The following is a 7,451-nucleotide window of genomic DNA, read 5'->3' on the forward strand; positions in this document are numbered from 1 at the left end:
AGAACGGGCTACCGAACGAGGAAAGGAAGCGTCGGAGCCAGCGGATGAAGGTCGGGAAAAAGCCTCAGCCGTCCCGAAATCCTCCGACAGATCACGCTGTGAACCCCATGAGTGAAGCCGCCGGGCCGCCTCAGCGGCTGCAGGGCCCACACCACGGGGAAAACACATCCGGCCATCCTCGGAAAAGAGAGCCATGCTGTACCTCAGTACCCGCACGGAAAGGGCTTTGCAACGGGCGCAGGCAGCCCCCTCGAGAGCTGCCCGGGCGTGCTCCATCCCCAAACATGAGACACACATCTCATGAGAATCTCCATCCGTGATGTACCGAGGGCAAGAAAAAAAAACACACCTTCTGTACATCTGATTGCCGGACATGCTGGTAGACTTCTTCTTCAGGTAAGACACACTGCTTGTAGGACTGGAGCTTTCTTCAAACAACATACAGACCGCCTGCTGAACAGAAAAAAGCTAATGATGAGTGTGTACAGGTGTGCTTTATACTCCTCCGGTTATTCTGTCACACCAACAAGCAAATAGGATTGGAGTGATTTCATTCACGTTCAGACCTGCTTCGCCTAGAAGCGTTCCCATAGTGTCGTAACCGACGCAGTTCGAGTTCCCTCGAAGGGGAACCAATGGTTTCCAACCATGTGGCTTGTGAACCATTACAACAAACAGTTTCTGGTTGGGGCTTGTCATGTTTTAGACGTCTGTGAGTTGTCAGCAGTTCCACTATGAACATTGCAGCTCAAGGCTTAAAGAGGTCAAATTGTCAAATATTTTTTTTAAAATCAAGGAGTAGAGATGAAAACAGATTTGCTATAGCAGAACGTGCTTTTTTCATGTTGGTGTATTTCTGTAAGTAAATCTGAATACTTTTTCCATCACTGAAGTGCACACAGATTAAATTGTTCTGTTTTTATTTGTTGATCTTTACATGATCTGTCTATATGTTTTATGGCTATATAGTAGAAACCCTGTATTCATTGAAACATAAAAGGGACTAAAAGATGTTATCCTTCACATTTGGTGTTGGCTTTCGATGTGTTCACATGTTGCTATATTTCCTCGGCCAGGCTCAATAAACTATGCTATGTTAAGTCTTCATCAGTCTCTCGCTCTCTCTCTCTATATATATGTATATATATAATATTTTTTCAACAAATATGATTGTAATATTATTTTATATAATATCATTTTTGATCCATTAATATGTAAGCAGCATTTTAGTGGTTGAGGGTGAGTTAATATAAATATGTTACATGCAAAAAAGCATCACTGAATGAAGTAAAAAGAACAATATTTCCCTCTGAAATGTTGTGCAGTAGAAGTATAAATTAGCGTAAAAGGGAAATATCTGTGTACAAGTACAAGTATCTCAGTATCTCCGTGCAGTACTTGAGTAAATGTATGTACACTATTTTTAAGAACAATATTTGCGCAACAATGTCATCATTCCTTCCTCACATTGTTTTTCTTATATTTCTGCAGACCACACAAACAACACTAAATCTTGACCAATAAACAGCAACTATAATAAGAAACTTCAGTGTCTGGGGACGGTTTCAGCTGCAAAGTTTGAAAGCCACAGGGTGCAGCAGAAATAAGATGGAGATAAAAAGCACAGCTTGTTCTCGTGACTGTTTACTGTAGTTGGACTGTGAGTCATTTCCTTTGAGGTGACGGCTGCAGAGGAATGTGACTTTCTGCTGATGTCTTTTATCAGACCCTGGCTGCATTCAGTTATCTCAGCACTAAAGGGGCAATAAGGTACAAGGTACAAGGTATATTTTATAAATTTTACAACACCGCGTTGTACGAGTTGAAGTTCCCTTTATGCTATTCACAAAAAAAAAGTGTTGTATACAAAAATTATATACAGTAAATGGGTGAATAAATAATAAGTCATAGAAATAAAATTATTTTACTTGGTGGGGTGCTAGGGATTATTGGCTTTGCGATCACCACATGATGAATACATTTGCTGATGTATGATATCACTGATGCTGTATATTCCTCGAGATTGATGTGGTTCTCCTGGATGGCAGCCTCTCTGAACATATGCCAGTCTATGCACTCAAAACAGTTCTACACTGCAAAAACTAAAATCTTAGTAAGATTAACTATCTTTTGGACACATTATTATTGGAACTATCTGTGGATTATCTTTTTTCCGTGTTTTTGAGAGCTCAGTTTTTGCAGTGTATAGAGCTGTTGTAGCCTCACCTGTCCACACTTCACCTGTTTACTTATGATTTGACCCTTTTTATCAGCTGGGAAGCAGAAAAATATGGTCTGATAGACTAAAATGGGGACGGGGGAGGGCTTTGTAGCTGCCAGGAATACTGGTGTAAACATTGTGGGGATGTGGATGTGTTGGTGTAATTTAGGTAAAACTGTTCATGAACATCTGTTTGATTAAAATCACCAGCTACAATAAAAACACCATCACAGTGGTTTTGTCATGTGACTGCTGATGACCACATACAGTTCCAGTAGTACTTTTTTAAAATATAAAGAGGAATGTAAACAGCAACAACAAAAACACTGGTGAATTCTCTAGACAGGTGATATGTCAGATATTTAACAATACAAATTCCACATCTGGTAAACATTGTCCATCCACTTTGACTGTGTTTGAGCACCAAGTACTCTTGGTGTAAACACAGAGCAGAACGCGTTCCACCCGTCTTGTGTGATAGCTTGATCAGGGATATTGTGGTGCAGCCAGGTCTCAGTAAAGATGAGGTTATAGCAGTCTCTGATTTCCAGTTGCTGAGTCTTATTTCATCCATTTTATTTTCCTGCAACTAGTAGTATGGTTGGCTGGGTTGTGGAATATCCTTAGGTTCGACATGGGTTAGCTTAGCTCTTATCCAGGCTCGCTTTCCTCTCTTCCTGTTTGATCAAACCACTTGCTGTGACATTTGGTCTGGCTGGTCTGGTTGTCTTAATGGGAGATGCAACAAAGGGCATGAAGGGAGGTTTTTATTCAATATATTCACTGTAGCTGAAATACTCACTGGACAGGATTATATGTCATCTCAGTGGCAACATGTTACGGTAAAATATTACTGCCAAGCTAATTAAAAAGAATTAACCACCCAGAGCTTTACACAAAAGTGTTTGAACATCTGACCATGAACATCAAAGCTTACAGAATGAATGGCCATAAAGGGCATGTGATAAATCTGGAAACTCTTAAAGTGTGTAATTAATAAACCACACTGCACTGCAACACAAAGAACTTTGGTCCTCTCAAACATTGTTTAAAGGGAGAGCCAACTGGAGTATTAAATAGTTTGAGGGAAACAACAGAGATTACAGAACACAGAAGCACTTTTAAGATGCGTTTTTGGGCAGAAAACATTGCCCAACAGTCTTGGTGTTTTTTTCTTTCCTGACCTTGTCCATAAAACACCATTGTTCATTTGCCAGGGGTCTCGGCCTTTCTACAAAGGGCCCTCTCTGCGACAATGCTTGCATGCCAAATGCTCGCCTCTGATATGGAACTGTCAGTCCTGTGACGCATGACATTTGTATAACATTACAGGGGTCACAGCCCACGGGCAAGATGACTGGGGTGAATGAAAGAAAGTGGGTCAGGGCTCTGGACAAATCTTGAACTTCAGCCTGCATGAAGAAAGCACAGGTCAAATCATGCTTAGATATGAATCTTCAGCCAATGGTTGTCCATAATATTTGAAAAGAACTCCTGGTCATTTGTCTATAGGGCTATTGTTAAAGAAAGAAGCTGAAGGAACTGCTCAAGAGGACACAAAGAGTTTCAAATTATATCAGTAAATCCACCAAAGACTTTTTCAAGCTGCCTTCAACTATGGCCGTAACCCATAGACTGTAAATTAAAAGCCGTAACCCCTTTGGCCTTCTGATGTGATTAGATTTTTAGATAAATGTTGGCGTCAGCATGCTAACATGCTCACAACGACAATGCTAACATGCTGATATTTAGCAAATATAATTTTTACCACGTTCACCATCTTAATTTAACATGTTAGCATATTAACATTTGCTAATTAGCACTCACATTACACAGCTTAGATGGATGGGAATGTCATTGGTTTTTCAAGTATTTAGTCATAAATGATGGAATAAAGGGATCACCAAATTCTGAAGGGGAAATTAATGTCTCATGAATCCATCCAATAGTTGTCAAGACATGTCACTAAAACCAAAATGGTGGTGCTAGAGGACATCAGATTTTCACAAAAGTCAGAAGGCTCCAGCCTCAGGAGAACATGAAGGTGTGTACAACATTTCATGTTAATCCATCCTGTAGCCTCGCTAGCCATGCTGCTTGGGATTCTTGGGAGTGGATTGTTTGTGGAAGTACAGGTCACTTATGGCTTACAAGAGCTTTGTTTATGGGTTAGTATACAAAAATGTGGGCAAACAATGTGAAAGGAAACTAACTTATTATAACATTCATTATACATTTAGAACAATTTGAGCTTCGTGCCTTAACAAATCAAACATCACAGAGAGAAAGGAAATTCACTCAAATTTTAGGGGATGATAAACAAACTTGACTGAGGAAGATTTGGAGTTCTTCTTATCTATACAAAGCCAAAACAAGTCTCTGCATCCCCGTCTTCTGCCAAAAAGGATACAGGTATCGCCATACCTCCATGAGCCAACACAAACATGGAAACCTCATCACTGCCTGAGCAGAGGTTGAGGGGCAGTCCTTTCCTCTCCAGAAATCTCCCTCTGATTAGCAGGAAAGGGTCATCGTCCTCTGACATCTCTTTGTCTCTGTAGTATTGACGGAAAAGATCCTGATTTCCCAGGTCATCACCGCCACTTCATTGGTCTTGGCCAAAGTTTGCCTGACCTAGCTCACCATGGCCTCAACTGAGACAACATGAACACAGTCACATCTCCAGGAAGAGTCCTCATTGTGGTTTTGCCTTTGTAGTCTGCATGTCATAAAATATTGTCCTGGATATTTTTTCCTGTAATGTCACCAAAATATTTTCGGGAAACAATGACGTATCATGGCAGCTTTGATATTTAGTAAATAGCAAACATCAGTCAGTTAGTGACCCATTCATCATTCTGTTCTTAACTATTCCTGTTCTGAGTTGCAAATAGGCACTGCTACAGATATCTGCTCAGATATATATAACATCAGAGGTCGTGAGATTGTCTTTGTTTAAGCCATGAAAAAAATGACATCAGCCAATGCTTCTGCATGCCAAATTCAGCAGTAGCCTGGAAATAACATAATACAAGTCCTGCAAAGAAATCACAGAGGGGTATCATGTATGGAAATGATGAACATCAGTTGGAGGGTCTTCAAAGCCTTTGAGGACGTTACACTTGCCAAGTCATGCTGTAATGTTGCATCTGGGGTCATTTGTAGATCACAAATGGCAGTTTAGAACAAAAAATCTGTCTAATTATACTGCTTTATGTGACTTTTATAAGACTTTGTGGCAAGTTTAACCAAATGACCACATTTTGCAACTCTTCCTTAAATCCTGCGGCTTACTAAGTGCCATTTCATGCTTCCTTGTTTCTGAGTTGATCGTGTTAACTGTAAAAAATCTCCTGCAGAGCACAGCTTTTTTTTTTTAAAAAAAAGCCCTTTGAGACAATTCCCTGGCAATTATTCTCGATCCTATCTGTGTGTTGGCGTAGCCTGGAATAACAGGATGAATACAGAGTAGGATGAGAGCAGCTCAACTCTGACCTCCATCTGCACAGTTTCCTATCCAGTCTCCTTGGGTGGGACTCCCCCCTAGGGCCTTTAAAAGTCACACATATCTACTGGGCTCACGGGGAGAGAGCGGGTTGCTTGTTAATCGGAAGGTCGGTGGTTCAATCCCTGGCTCCTCCAGGCTGCATGTCGAAGTGTCCTGAATGTACTGAACCCCGAATTGCCTCTGGTGGCTGTTCCGCCAGTGTATAAATGTGTGTGAATGTTGGTTTCTGTTTAAGCACTTAGGCTCAGTGAATGAATGTGTGTGAATGGTGAATGCAGATGTAGTGTAAAAGCGCTTTGAGTGGTCGAAAAGACTAGAAAGGCGCTATACAAATATGGAGCATTTACATTTACTGTTCTACAATCATGTCCCCATTTAAGCGGTGCTATGCCTTCTCAGACTGGCTATAGTGTTTCTCAGGGTGCTGATGTTAGGGACCCTCTTAGTGGAGGGTTTGTTGCAGTTGGGCTGTTGCCACCGGAGATATTAATCTGAAGTCATGGAGCAGGAAATCAAAAACAAGCTGTAGAACACACTGAATTAGTGGAAACAGCTAGATAATCCTCTTTCTCCATAACAATAAAGTAACAGACATGTTTCTCAGAAAACATCTTAATGCTGAGATCATCTATGAGACACGAGGCATTGTGGGAAGCTGAGCAATGGCTGAGTTTCATTGGCTGCCTATGCAAGCAAACAACACCAAGGAACAGATTAAAAGAAGGTCAATCCAATTATGTTATTTGCTTGATTTTACAAGAAGATAATGCTTAAAGGTGCAATTTGTGAGAATTGAGACTACTCCCCACCTGTCAAATTCTATTCTATTCTCTAAAATATGGGGCAGGAGATCACGTTAGGTCATAACTTCTGCCAACTGCTGTTAGCTCAGCTAGCTTTGCAACTAAATTAGCAGTCCTATTAGCTGACCGAATCTGGAATGGGCATCAGAACCGGAGCTGGAGTGAGAGAGAGGTCAGGCATCAGAGAGGCAGCGACAGCGTTTAGTGCCAGAATATAATACCTCACGGGACTAGCTGGTTAGCATTCTAACTTTAATATATTTCTGCAACACAATACATAGACGTTTCTGACATAATTCTGTCAAAACTGTTAATTCCTCACATTCTGTTAATCATTTTTGACTCACATTGCACTTTAACAAGACTAAGAGTGTACAGCCATGCTACTTAGGCACAGTGGACCTTAGCAAAATGCTAACATTAGCATAACATGCTGACAATGATTATGCTAGCATGTTAATGTTTACCTTGTTTCCAATCTTAGTTTAGCGTCTAAGCATGCTAATTATCACTAAACATAAAGTAAAGCTGAGGTTGATGGGAATGTCATTAGTTTTGCAGGTATTTGATCATAAACCAAAGTAGTGCACAAAATAAAGTGCTGCTTATCAAATAACAGCACTAGATAAAAAGTCAGGGTATCAAAGATATAGTTGACCAGTTGTCAAGCTAGTCCAAAAAAAACAAAAATGGTCAAAATCCAGTAGATGTGGAGGTTTACCCTGAATAGGAAAATAACCTTTACAGGAAAAGTACAGGGCGCTACAGGAAAAGTCATCAAAGTCATTCAAATTTATTTCTCTAGGGACCTTGAATATCTGTAGCAAACTTCATGGCAATTTATCTGTTAGTTGTTGAGATATTTCACTATGGTCCAAAGTGGTCAAGCCCTTAATATGCCTAAAAAGTACAAATCTGT

Source organism: Micropterus dolomieu, linkage group LG02, assembly GCF_021292245.1.
Source record: "Micropterus dolomieu isolate WLL.071019.BEF.003 ecotype Adirondacks linkage group LG02, ASM2129224v1, whole genome shotgun sequence".
NCBI lineage: Eukaryota > Metazoa > Chordata > Actinopteri > Centrarchiformes > Centrarchidae > Micropterus > Micropterus dolomieu.